This window comes from Lagopus muta, chromosome 7 (assembly GCF_023343835.1).
Source record: "Lagopus muta isolate bLagMut1 chromosome 7, bLagMut1 primary, whole genome shotgun sequence".
In the NCBI taxonomy this organism is placed as follows: domain Eukaryota; kingdom Metazoa; phylum Chordata; class Aves; order Galliformes; family Phasianidae; genus Lagopus; species Lagopus muta.
Window position 1 is genome coordinate 28,758,080 of NC_064439.1, and position 14,887 is coordinate 28,772,966.

A 14,887-nucleotide genomic window follows, 5' to 3' on the forward strand; every position below is an offset into this window, starting at 1 on the left:
GGGTCAGAAGTCATGAGGGCATATGTCCATGTGTTGAAGATATTTCTGTTGCTCTTTGAAGGATTTGCTGTTACCCCTGTTTGACCTATGTCAGCAACTACTTATTGTGAAAGAGTTTATTAAATGGCTTCTCTTTTGACATTTGAACTCCTGAATGTGTCTGACAGGTAAATCAGTTTAAATGAAGGGCCCACAGGTCTGAAAAGTAGCTACTCCTGTTATCTTCTTGAGCATACAATATGGACATTTTCAGAACATACTGCAAACAGAATTTGTATACATGAGTTTTAGCTTTTTTTCCAGTGCTGAAGACTCAGTTTACGTTTCTGTTAGAAGAATTTGTATGCAGCATTATATTATGTTTATCTTTCCAGGCATTTATGTTCATGTCACAATCAGTTGGAGTTTGGGCCTGAATTTTCAGGTAATGTACTGCTTTAAACATGATTAAAGTGGTACTGATTCTGTGATAAAATGTTATAGGGATATTTAACTTTGCCAATAGTTCAAGGCCAAGATGAAGATATTCAGCAGAATGGAAAACACAAAATGAGTTATATCTAATACACTTAGATGGAAACTACCCACTTAATAAGACTGACAACTATTGAATGAAAACTAAATAGGAAGCAAAACAATTCACTATGCAGTACAAAAATCAGCTCTGTTTACTGAATATTTTTGTGCTGCAAAATTGGGATTGACTGATCTTCTTTGCATAAAACTAGATGAAGATCATCCTGTTAATTCTGAGGAATCTGACTGTGTGCAGTTCACAGATGACGTGAGAGGTTCTTTAATTAGGAAATGTATTTAAAAACCAAGGGCTGGGGGGATAAATATTCTTGTAATTCAACGCAGTATCTAAGGGACAGTGAAGGAAATGAGAAGAGATCTTAGAACCTTTTCCTTTTCTTAGTGTGATGCTTTACTTTGATTCCTAAATGCCAAATCCATAATCAACTACTTTTCTAAAATAGATAATCTGCTTATGGGGGGCATAGGGATAAAACGAGAAGAAGAATGGGCTAGCTATGTATAAATAAATATTCTGGTTGTTGTATTACAATCCTAGGTGTTCAGAGCCATTAGCCAGGCTGTAAGAATCTTGACAGTGGAAATGAAAGTTGTTCACTTTTTTTGTGTTTCCTGAACATTTAGGAAGCAAAGTCATACTTCTTGGCTTTTCGTTGCAATCATAAAGACTACAGATTCCTTTTAAAAGGTATTTCTACATATATTTTATAACATGGCTCCTGAAACTCAGAGAAAGAAGCTAAATATTTTAAGTTTTGAATAAATTGTAGGACGTGGCAAAACCTGTGAAGAATCGCGTGAGTTTATCATATTTTCTTTCCATTGAAAGAAATCCATCACTGCTGTTTGTATCTTCTCTACACACAGAGAAGTTTATTAGTGCTGTGCATGCTCTCATAGCTGGTGCTCTCACTGCTCACGCCCTTGAGGCTGCTTTGTACATTGGCTTCATTCTTCAAGTCATTTGTTTTGCTGCCTACTTATAACAGTTATAACAAAGACTGATGCAGAAAATAATACAAAATGTAGACATTTAATTCAGGAAATCCAAACTCCTGAAATGAAGCACTGCTGTTAATACATTAGAAAGAGGACAAAGCTAAGGAGTACAACAAGCATAACTTATTTGAATGATAGCCTTTCTCTCAGTTTTGTTAAATTCATACCCAGAATATTCTCTTCTGTATAATTCATATCACAAGTTGGTTGCTGCTCCCCTGAAGGAGGGTTGGTTCTATGTCAATTTCAAATTGTTTTTCATGCAGCACAATAACTACCAGGTCCTTCCTTCACCGGAAAAACCTGTTCCGTGGGCACTCCTGTTCCTCATAGTTACATGCAGAGTCAGAGAGGCCATGAAAAAGAATCTCTAGCTGGCCATAGTTTGTATATAAAATGTGTCCTTGGTGAAAGATTGGATGCCTTGAACTATTTCTAGAAGTTGTTTGGTTTAGAAAACAAGATTGTTTTTTTTTTTTAAATCATTACTTCTGGGAAAAAAAAATAAATCCTTCCGATTATACTCCCTCTGTAAGTTGGAAGACTTTCTGCAAGATCACTGCAAGCCATTCAGGATTAAATCAAGGCTTATTATACTGCTATCTTCAATACTTAAATGTTGCAAATACTCCCTTTTAACACAGGAGCATCTCATCTATCAAACTGAGCCACTTAGGGAAGTGTGAGGTGGAGCCCAGGTCTCTTTCTGTGGGTTCTTCTTTCACTTTACTATGGGGAATAATTGCCACTTGTCCATCCTCATAATTTAGATCCAGTTTCCCGAGAGAGAAACACCCACTGTCTATGATGAAAGAATTGAAACAGCTTATCCCACTGCCACTGACGTGAGAACTTCAGCAATACACCTAAGGTCACGGAGTTAAGGGCATAATCTGAGCTTTTGCAGTGGCTTATGCACGTGAGTATTAATCCTTGCAGCAAAGGCATATCCTAAAGTAGGACAGTGAAATTCTCCGTATAAAATCTCAAAATTTCCTGATAATTTCCATCCTCTCTTGAAATAGATCCTCTTGAAATGTTAGCTTGAAAAAAAAAAAAATTATAAGCCTAAAATGCATGTTTCCTCTTTCTCTTCCTCCTTGACTTCAGTTGGTTGTGCAGAGGCTATCACATTTTTTTTCAGTCTGTGCTATGCATACAGTACTTCAGGCCTATTTATGCCTCATATTACAAACAGTACAGATGCTGCTGTCAGATTATGTTGTTGTGTGAAACCTGCCATAGGATCACACAGGTTTTATTTTAAAACACTGAATATAAACATCACTTAATCCAGACTACTCTGGAGTCAAAGTTGAGATTGCAAAGTTACAGAATGAGCTAAATTCATGCAAGCAGCTGCGTACAGAAGTCTGCAGTGCAGTTTTGAATTGAGTTTCAGAACTGCCTAGTCATCATAAGAGATTTTGGATTGATGCAGATTGATTAACAGCATTCTACAATCCACTATTTGCTAGATTCCCATGAGGATCACAATTTCATTTTCTGAGAGATCAAATAGCTGCTAGAAAAAGCCTGTCTTACCCCAAGCTCACCAGTGCTTTGGAGGTGAAAAGGAAGAAAAACACAGAAGAAAATATATTCTGTCCTACCCTGATATGTAACCACTGGCATTAACACTGTTCCTCTCCTCTCCTCCCCTCTCCTCTCCTCTCCTCTCCTCTCCTCTCCTCTCCTCTCCTCTCCTCTCCTCTCCTCTCCTCTCCTCTCCTCTCCTCTCCTCTCCTCTCCTCTCCTCTCCTCTCCTCTCCTCTCCTCTCCTCTCCTCTCCTCTCCTCTCCTCTCCTCTCCTTATTAAATTGGGAACTTTCCAGCGAATATCAGTATTAGTTGCATCAAGTGTTTCCCCATACAAAAAGCTACTAAGAACTGATTTAATATCTTTATTTCCAGACTTAAAACCCAAACAGCAACAGGTTCTCTAATTTAAGCTCCAAATTATCTGACAACAATGACAAAAAGCAAGTCTGGAACAGAAAATTTCCAGATACATAACAGAAATCAACTGCACTTCATTTATTTGTTTGTTTGTTTTGGGACTTCTTTGAGCACTCCTATAGACTCAATTAGGAAAAAAAAAAAAATGTAACTGGAAAGAAATAAGAGTACTTTAGAATAATATTGCAATTTCATGATTTTAAGACTTTTAAAATTACAGTCTGTCTGTGTCCAGCTATTGTAAACAAGTTTCTATCCTGCAGTCTCCTTGAACTCACCACCCGTATGCTTTCTGCTCTCCTAGTATTGTTTTCACCTAGTTGTTTTGTTTGTTTGTTTGTTTGTTTGACTTTTACTTCTCACCCCTCAATAATTTCTTCCCTTAAGTTTCAGACTTCTCTATTTCTAGTCCTTACTTTCCTTGCTGCTAACATGCTTCCCTCATGTGCCCAGTGCAGCAATATTCTGCATCGCTTCCACAACTGCCTTTCATTCCCACCACTGAGCATGAACACAGGCTCATGTTTCCTACTTTTCTCCTGAGGAGGGAACCATCTCGGGAGGTGAGCAAGCTGTCCATCTTACAGATCTCCTTCACACAAAAGAACTTCTCTCTACTAGAGAAAAGGCTCTCTGGGATAAGGCTGACCCTAACTATGCAAAGCACTTCTGGATCTTAGATATTTTGCTAATGGAGGGAGGAAATGTCATCTCTGCATCTTTAACCTGTATAGTTTTTTTGATAGTTTAAAATAGCCTTAACTAGACATACCAAATAAATGTTATACGTCATTTTTACAGCAGGTCCTCAGATTTGTTTTCTTTTCGTACCTAGTCATCAAACACAGAGTCATGTGTTCAAGCTGTGTGATGATAAAAGATTCTGCTTTAGGCCAGCAAGTTTTCTTCCTTCCTCTTGACACAGAATTGCTTACGCATGTGAATCCTAAAGCCTTAGAAAACCAGGAAGGACAGAAGACACATTTTTGTTCTGTGATACAGAAACCCCATAATTCAAAATCCTCTCTTTGCTACTCCTCAAATGTTTTGTATCAGTTAACCTTGTTGCTGGAATAACTTGTACAATTACTTTACACATAGAACTAAAGCAAATATGCTTAGTTGCCTGTAGGGTTTTAACAAAAACATGTTCATCTGTCTTCTGACACTTCCCTATCAACTGGCTTTGGATAGCTCTAGTTCCAGCAGTGCTCTATAAGCAGATTGTGATTTGTAAGGACAAATCATTAGTAGTCTTTTCAGAAGTCTGGAGATCTCCTGAATGCAGAAGTTTTCTTTATCACATTTTGTACCAAAACAAACTATAAAGAGATGTAGTTCTGTTCTCACAAAATATTTATTTCTGTGATAATAAAGAAATATGTTTTTCTTCTCTTTCCTTACACCTCTTAAGAGGTGTGAGCAGAATTGCATTTATTCATAGGGATGCACATAGCAAGTACTGGGTTAGTTACACAGAACATGTCGTATTTTGTAAACTCCTTAAATCTTTACATTTGTTACAAAAATAATGTTCAGTGAGTAAATTACAATTAATTGAAATGAGTCTGGAATGAACTGAATCGCTGCACAGGAGCTTCAGAAAGCAAATTTACATCTGCTTCCACTGAACATTTTCTTTTATTTTTTCCTTTTGTACCTAGAATTCTCATCATGTATGTAAAGTACACAGGTGTTGATTAACAGATTGCAAGAAAGACATGGAAAACATCTTTATAAACATACAGAACAAAACAGCTTGAGTGGCAATTTGTGGTTTGTTTTCCAATTAGGAATGACATTTAATTTTCAGAGTTGAACTGTTTTTAAGGTAACATTTTGTTGGTGTGTATGCCTACTACTGTGACTACCAACTGTAATTTTCAGGAGTTTAGGCACTGTGTTGACTACCTGCTCACAGCTTTAATATATAAGCCTGTACTTACTGTGATGAATGACACAAGCCCCAAATTAGTCATGGTTCCAGTTTTTATGTACTCACGGGTTATTGAGGAAGATGTAGGTTTCAGTTTTTCACTGACTTCACTAGTATTTGAGGTAGATCAAATTTTTTAAACTGCTCCAGCTGTGTGAAATATCTCACAGAAATAAAACTACATCTGTATTGTTAACATCTTGCAAATCAGAGGCCTGCAGCAATGACTATATGCTTAAGTTAACCTGGGATAAACTGACGCTGTCTTCCCATTTGGCCAATTGCTCACTCCCATCATCTTCCTTGTGCGGGCAAGAGCACTGAGGCTTCCAAGAGGGTGCAGTCAGGCGAGTCTGAGATCGCAGGCCACCCTCTTGACAGCAGCAAGCATTTTGTCACATACAGCCGGAAGTATAATCATGTCTAATCATGACCTGATTCTGCAAAACTGTCAGTTCAAGCTTTGCATCTTGAAAGACTGCACATTTTAATCATGTTATAAGATACTAAGTACAGAACACGAGGCATATGGAGAAAAGTATCTACTTTTGCTTAAGTATGATACAGCTGACAGTAGTACTGAAGGTAAACAGTGATGGGGAATTAGTATGTTGTGGTTGTACTTTTTATGCGATATCAAAAGCAGGTGTGCCACAAAGTAAAGGGTGAAGGACAGAGAAGAAGATGGTTTCCTGTTTTGTTTTCCGAAAGCTATTGAATTTGACATACTTGAATGTTTTTACAGTGCTTTAGGTAAGCTTATGGTTTCGTGAGTTATGCTCTGTCTTTTAGGGCTGGAGCTTTGAACTTTGACATGTTGTATCATATTAGTGTTTATTACAGACCACTGTGATGTTATTTGGCAAATAAGTAATTTTTATGCTAGGACTTGCATACAATCAAAGTTTATTGCTAAGACTGCAAAAATAATCTTTTTTCCTGTAGAAGCTTAATGCTATAGTTAAACTTTGTTTTTCATAAGCTGTAGGGAAATTTTCCAAATGAAATAAATAGTCAGCTGATCTTTTTATACCTGCTGTTGAATAACAAGCAGATTACTAGTGAACTTTGTTTTAAACTGTATTTTTAACTTGATTCTTATGTGATATCAAAGTTGTGCGTACGGGTGCACGTATATGTGTGTGAGTACGCATGCATGTTTATCTTTCTGTTTTCCATTAATAACTTTGAGCCCTTAGGCTAATTCCAACCAAATTAACCTAGGAATAGAGTTCTAAAAATAAATATGTTCCTACAAGGCTTGGAAAACAGCCAAGTAAAAGAAGGAAATCTCGTCAGTGTCCTGATTATAGGAAAGGTTGTATTGTAAGTGCACATATTCACACTGGAGTCTGCCTACAGAGCAGCCTGCATAAATGTCTGAGATGTGGGAAAAAAGGCAGTTTCTTGGTCAACGCCTAAACTGTATGGTGCATGTTTGACACACTCAACATTCACAGCTGTCTGGTTTTATGTCTTCTTTCTTTGCCATTCCCAGGAGTATTTCCAAATCCTCCATTCAGATGCTACTCTTCATGCTAAAGACAAATGGCTCTGGAATACTCAGCTTCATGAAACTGCTTATTAAAGAGTGTTATAGGATACTTTGTGCCTGCAGCCAGCCTGTGTAGCCGTTTATCACCTGCAAACAGTAGGGCCAGAAGGGAAAGCCTGCTGCTGAAATTTTTATCTTGCCCTGCTACCCTGTCTTCCCTCCTTTGCAGTCCCTCTAGGTTTGTAGAAATGCTCTGTAATCAGACAGCTAGCCAAACTAATCTCAAGAAAAAATTGCAAATGCTTTGCTCTCCATTTTCAAAGGTGAAGTCACAGATCAATCTACCTGGGCAAGCTAGTGCTTCACTGGAGTGCATGGCTTACATGAACTTGAAGTGCATGAAACTCTACAGGATGTGTTCCACTTGATATTTTACAACTTTTTTTCTCATTAGTTTGATGCTCCAATGCAAAATATTATGTGGCATTATAAAAGTTTATCCTGTCTTGTGAGTCTCACAGGTCACAATTTCGTCAAAGTTCTTAAATGTACTTATGTGATCTTGATTGTCTTTAAAAAAGTACGTAAGCTCTTTGATTTGGTGACTGGCAATAAAACTTTGAATATCTGACCCAGTAACCAAGAAGCAAAACAAAATAAAGGAAAATGCAACAGTAATCTCAAACTGTAGACCACTCTCATGATTTCAACGCATGATTTTTAAGGTCATTGTACTGTCCCTGCATAGCAATAGTATATCTTGACAAAGAAGGCAAGAGGGGCCACTCAGAATCTCCACAGAAATGACACCACTACAGTCTTGCTTTCTTTTCTGTTTGTTTTTAGTTGGCTATGAAAGGTACTCTCCTTTTGGCATACACTATATACCTCCATGATAAAAATGTATCGTAAGTTGTAATGTGGTCTTTTCTAGCTATCATGTATGCAAACATATTCAGAATGTGTGACGAAGAACTAACATATTCTTCTCTATTAAGCTATTTAGAATAGAAACTGGGAGATTGTCTTATTGTATTTCTTATTTTAATTGACAGATATTTGGTTTCTAGAAGATTTTTCAGGTCCTACAGGGCTCAGAAAACATCAGGTATTTACATGCTTTAAAGGTAAATAGCAGTCAAAAATAAGTAGGTCATTTTGGCCTCTTTTATTGTCATTTGCCTATATAAGAATTTTAATTATTTTTAATGTATATTTTCTAGGATACTGATATTTCTAAACTAGTTTACTGCAGAAACTCATACAAAAGACCACTAATATATAAGTCAGGGTTCAGTTCAAAACCTCAAGTTTCCTTGAATATGTTCCAAAATGTGATCATAAAGACGTAAAAACTTCAGTGTTATAACTGAATATGCATCTACTTAAATCCATGGCTAAAATTCACTATGGCAAAAAGAGGCTTTATTGAAGGTACAGCTTCTTGCTATTTCACTAAACGTATGAGATTTCAAAATAAAGCATTGTAGGGCCTGTCCATAAAACTAAACTTAATGTTCTTCATGTCTTTTATTTTATTTTTGTCTTTGAAAGTACCATTAGTAATGTCCCTCTTCTCTGGGTGTCATTTTTTTCCACTAAACTTGAGGACATACACTGACTGTGAAGCCTCAGTGCCTTTTCTGCAGTTGCTGTTACTAGATTGCAAGCTACGGGAAGGGGAACAGAACAATGTCACAACCCTCATTTTCTGAGGAAAGGACATGCACAAAAAATGAGCCAAAATCAAGTTTAAAAAATTCAAATTTCCTTTTGATTTTCTTCTGCATTTTCTCATGCGACTTTGTGAGAAAGCACAAGTAATTCTGTGCATCTTTTATTTAAAGCCCTTGCATTTCAGCATAGTGTGTAGCTCACAAAGTCATACTGGACTACTTACATGATTCTGAATTAGTATGAAAGTAGGAGACCAACAAATGCAGAAGAAGAACAAGTTTCTGAATCAATATTTCCAATGTGAAGTCAGATCATATTCCCCAGATAAGTATTCAGGGATGACCCTTTATGTATAGCTGCAAAGCTGTAATACAATAGGCTCTCCATTTCCACGGTAATGCAGTCCTTGGATTTTGAGTGTGGGGTGTCAGCAGTGAGCATTTCAATTGTGAAATTTATTCTACATGCCTCTGTCAATCCAATTATAATTATGTTTATTCATGAAAATCTGTAGCAGTTTCTACAGCTCTCCCAACCTTCTAACATTAGTGCAGAAATACCTTAAGATTTGTCATTTTGCCAACTTTATAACAATCCATCTGAATTTCCTTTCTTAATCATGTTGTCTTCTTTCACTTCCCCATATAAACCTAGTAGACCTAACTGATACTTTTTATCTTCCAGAGTAGGGATGGCTCTACATTCATGCTTAGCTTAAAAACTGACTAAAAATTAAAAATAAAATTCTGCAGAAGCTAGTAACAGATGCTTACCTTTACAGCATAATTTAAAATTCAGAAAGTGTAGCTATTACAGTTGCTATCAAACAGACAACAATAACAAAATAGAACTATCATTATAAACTTTGGGACAAAATGTTTTCAAGAGGATTGTTTCATACAAGGTCTGTTTGGCTGAACATTGCATTCTCTGCTGCAAGGCAGATAATACCTTACAGGGAAGAAGTGACACAGTATTTGCCTGGCTAGTCTTGCGAATGTTTACAAATAAATATCTACATTCAATTGTCTTTTTAGAATTGTTTTCTTCCCGAGAAGATATCAAACGACTTTTGGTTCTTTAATCCCATCAGTTGCCTTTCAAGGCAATATTTTTGAGTTACCTTTTTCAGCGAGATAACTGTAATTCTTTAACCAGGGCAGTTCTCCTGGTGAATGCAGACATACTCCATATCTAGGCCTTGAGTGCAATAAGAGGCTGTAATTGCCAGGAGAGCTCTCACCTGGAACCTTTACCTACATAGCTGCTGCTGGTCCAGGCCCTCCATTCAAGTTCTAGCTCAGGCCATTAAATCTCTTTGCCTGAGTTATGTTGCAAGTGCACTTGTTTTCAGTTCTATTTGTTGAGATGTTTTATTTTTTTTCCTCCCGTTTTTGCTCTGCCTGCCTTGTAGTGAATTGGTTGGACCATGCCTTGTGGGTGAAGTACTGCTTGTGCTGTGCTCATCCTCAGCTCCCTGGCTCATTGAATAGCCCTGCTATCACTGCTTCTTAACTTTTTATGGCTCACTCTGCTGACTGTAACTTCCTGGCTTGCATTTTTTCTTTCTTAGAATACAAAGTCCATCTATAAAAGGAAAAGGTGTTAAACTTTCCTCTTAGGTTTCATTATGCCACTTAAAAATAGGAAGAGGGGGCATGCTTCTAATTTGGGAAGAGCATTGTGAGTTTTCTGCTTATCTAAGAAGTTGCTGATACACATAGAAATCTTAGTAGACTTAGCCAGTAACTTTTCTTTCCTTACTTAGTAACGATTACTCATATATTTATTTCAGTATCGGTTTAATATGCTGTTTCTTTTTTCAAGCCTATTACTATATATTGAACAAACTGGAAAGCAGTGGAGTGATTGCATAATGTACAACTTCTGTATGCTAGAAACAACAAGTGTTCATTTTGGCCTGCTGACTTCATTAAGTGTGTATAACACTAAAAGAAAAATGTGGCATAATGTTGTTCTATCTCTTACTTGAAATTTAACTCCTTTACCATTAACTGTACTAGATGCAGAGTTATGCCAAAATCAACAGTTCTCTCTGCATGCTACCAACCCATTTCTCTTGAAGTTCTCTTGCTTGACACTTCAGATTAGAGCTAATAAAACCACTTCTCTCTGTAGAAGTGTGTGACAAATCTATTGCATGATCTAAATTACCACAGCAGCTGTGGGGAGAAGGAAGCAATGTGAGTGAAGCAATCAAGACCATGGCTTGCTGGAAAAATCAAGGGTACTGGATGATTCCTTGTATTTTAAAATGTCTTGGGTGTTTTGTCACCCACTGATGGATGAAGTTGGTTTTATACTGGGGCTATGATTGGTAGTACTGATCTTTTTATGTTCTGCAAGAAGTGCTGGAGAACACAGTGTAAACTTTTATTGTGGAATGTGCTAGAACATAAGATGAATTTACCACTTTGGGAAATCAAATGAAATTGCTGAGCCTAATTTACTTGGAGGGTGGTGGGGCACTGGTGCAGGCTGTGCAGGCTGCCCAGATAAGCTGTAGATACCCCAACTATGTAAGAGTTCGAGGTCAGGTTGGATGGAGCCCTGGGCAGCTTGATCTGGAGGGTAGAAACCCTGCCCACAGCAGAGGAGTTGGAACTAGATGGTCTTTAAGGTCCCCTCCAATCTGAGACAATCTGTGATTCTATGAATCATTGATGTGACAGAGGGTGGAGCTCTACTTCCGTAGAAGGGCTCTGTAGATGTCAAAGATGTCACAGATGGATCACTCTAGTGTGAAACTTAAAGGTTAAAAGATCTGGAAAAGGACTTTTAAGACCTGAGAGGAATGCTTTCCTGGGGAACAGCTGAGAACTGCAGCTGAATGTCCAAGAATGATAATTTAAAAGGTGTTTTACACATCCGCTCTCCAGAGAATGGTGTAACTCCATGTAATAGTCTTTTAACTGTTTGCTTTGTGTACAGCAATTCTGAACCTGTGAAATGCCAGGCAAGGGCTGGGAAACATGATTGCTCTGTTTCTAAGAAAACTATCTTAATTACTGCTAAACACTGTCCTCAATGGCTTGGTTCCATTCTCCAACCCAGACAGGCCTATGGCCTTTGCTAGCACTACTGGGTGCTGTGCATCAGCAGGACTGCTGCCCTGGAGCAAGCTGCCCAGCCTTCCCTCTGCCATCTGGGTCTCTTCACTCCACGCCTCTCCTCCCCCAGGCCAGGGCAGCTCAGGAGTGCTGTATTGACCTGGTAAAGTCAGGAATACTTCACTCATTGGTGCCTGGAGAAAAAAAGCTTGACTTTGTTTATAAAGTTACATATAAGAACTTCTGTCCTTAAGCAAGGATTCTGTCCAAGCTAATACTAATTTCTATCTGTCTTTGAAACATGCACTGAAAGTGTTAGAATTTCTGAAGATTTCAAAGGAATGTGTGGCTATATATATGTATTCAGATTTTGTTTCCTTCATTGTAGTCTTTGTCTTTGAGCCATTCAGCGACACCTGACATAAGAGCAGGTTAACTGCTGCTTATAGTTTAGCTCTGCAATTAGACTTCCAAATTGCAATAAATGAATTTCTGCGGCCAAAGACATAGTCAGTGAACAAACATTTCTGTTCAGTGCAGCGTTGTCTCAAATGTCACATGCATGATATCATTCTTCCTAGATGAAGTTGGCAAAGTGTATACCTTGTGGATCAACTCAGCTTACAACTTTGACAGCTGTCAAACTTAAGATAATGGTAGTTTTGTTGGTATTTTTTATTTTATTTCCCTTTTATTCCTTAGATATGACTTGCAAGAAATGTTTAATGCCATTTTGTCCATATCTGATAGCTAAATACGCAGCAAAGCATGGATTGTATTTGGCAAGAAAAGGCAGGGATTTTTCACCATTTCTTTTCCCAAATGGGACTCAATTTCAAAATCTCACAGACTGAGAAGGGCATAGGTTTTGTTTCCCCACATTTGGAACTGAGTCATTAGAATTTGCAAGACATTTTACATCTTAAAAGTGCTCAGGTTGCTTATTGACCAAAGTCTGCCTAGGCTACTGGTAGAATTGGAACCCAACTTCTGCTAGTTTTTCGTTGTTTTGTTTTAAACAAAGATTACCAGAGAAAAAAATGATAGGGATTCAGTTGTCTGAAGAAAAAATATGCTTTTCTACTGTCCTTTTGAGTACTTTGATAGCTGTCTGTCACTGGAGTTAAGTATAGAAGTGTACAAGTACTTGAAGAAACACACCTGCTAATACTGCAGATGAAAGTAATTCTGCAGTTGAGATCTTAATGCAGACCAGCTTTGAGGGAAGAATCATGCATTTGTGGATAGTCCAGGTGTTCAACCTAGTTGTCCTAGGAATCTGGAGCCTTCAGGACTGACTGCTGTGGTGTAACTGAGTAAGGCATGAGCTTGAACCCCATGTAGACTATCTACAAAGATAATCGTACTTCTAACACGAATCATGTATTCATAAGCTTTCAGAAAATATTACATGCAGCGTTCCTTTCATATAATACTGATCTATGATAGAATTCTGAATATATACAGGGTATACTCAGAAGGAAGAATAGGATCCTTTAATCAACCAGAGACAAGGAATATTCCTTCTAATAATATCTAAAAATACTACTGATACTAAAAATTATACTAACGATACTGAAAATACTATTGATAATGAAGCCCAGGAAACATTCCCAGTGTGAGAAAGATTATCTGCTGGCATGTGTCTGCATCTGTTCACTGTTACCAGGTTAATACAAAACTAAAAGGACTGAAAGGAAAGGAAGGCATATGAGGAAGGCAGGAAAAGCTTAAAAGCAGAGTAGGCTTAAGGTAGGGAAGCCATTTACTTTTACTGTGTAACTACAGCTTGATAAACAATACTTATTTGATGTAAACTGACCTGCACAGTTTTCCTGTACAATGGGAACTCAATACTTCAGCTGTGAAAGTAGATACAACTTTTTTAACATCTGATGACTTGTAGTGAACTCTGTATACTTTTTTTTTTACTGCTTTAATATTGATGATGTCAATTCTTCACAAGCCACGACCATGGATGTAGCAACAGTAAGAGCATGTTTTCTGCAAGGGCTTACACAGTGCTGGTGACAGACATAATGCTGCATAACAGCTTTATAATGGGAACTAACATGATTATAACAGTCAGAAGCTGTATGAAATAGAGTTTATAGGTGGCAGTAAGTTCTACTGTAAGCTATTACAGAGGAGAGAGACAGTATTTCCAAATATAGTGGCTGCATAGTGGATATGCACAAATGAGCCTACTTTAAAGTAGTGACTATCTATCCAACTATATAAAAAAGAAACTCCCTTTGGTTTAAGTTTTGCTGTTGGAAGGAAGAATATAATTCTGGTCAGGATTATAGGTGTTAAGGAGAATAGTACAAACAGCCAAAAAAGCTTAGCACGCTTCAGGAGAAGCTGGAGAAAAAAAAAAAGTATTTGAGAAAGGGATAATATTATCCAGTCTGTGTAGCTTATACCTACTGGAAATTTAGAGCAAGGCTGTTGGATGGTTCTGCAGTACTAACATGAAAGCTTCTGAATGAATGTTTTGTATTTTTTCTTTGAAAAAAATCAGTGTCTTATATAGCAGTACAATAGACATTCTTTTATATGAGGAAAATGTTTTCACTAACGTAAATGATTCTTGAACATCAACTTGCATGGTGACTAGAAGGCCAAATTCAGTAAGTCTGAGTATAAAATTAATCCCTAAGAGATTCATTCTTAAAAAAAAAAAAAAAAAAAGTATTCTTACTGAAGCTAATAAAATATTGATAATTTCTGTTCCAGTCAGATAGGATAAAATTGCATGCCAGCACACTTTCACAAGAGCACTTGCTCAACTTGGTATTTTTGAGATCCAAAGACAATCATGGAGGAGATTCAAGAAAGTAAAACTTCATACAGAGAAATGATATTATGTTGCTCTGAAAGTAATACCTTCCATTTATTTCCATGAAACTACAACAGATATAAAGAGCACAGTAATGCTATTTGATAGAGCAAATTCTCAGCTACAGAACACTGTCTTTTTTTTTTTTGTTTGTTTGTTTTTGTTTTTTTTTCCATAGCCAGCAACGTTAACTATGAATTTTCAAGAGGAATGAACAACTGCATGCATGCCATGCTCTGCACCAGCAGAGGTGACCCACTGTTTCACAGCTGCTATGACAGTATCATTGCTAGGAAAATGTTGCCCATGCAGTCTATCTTTCATTGGCCCAAATACATGGAAGTCATAAAGTGCCAAATATGTATTTGGAT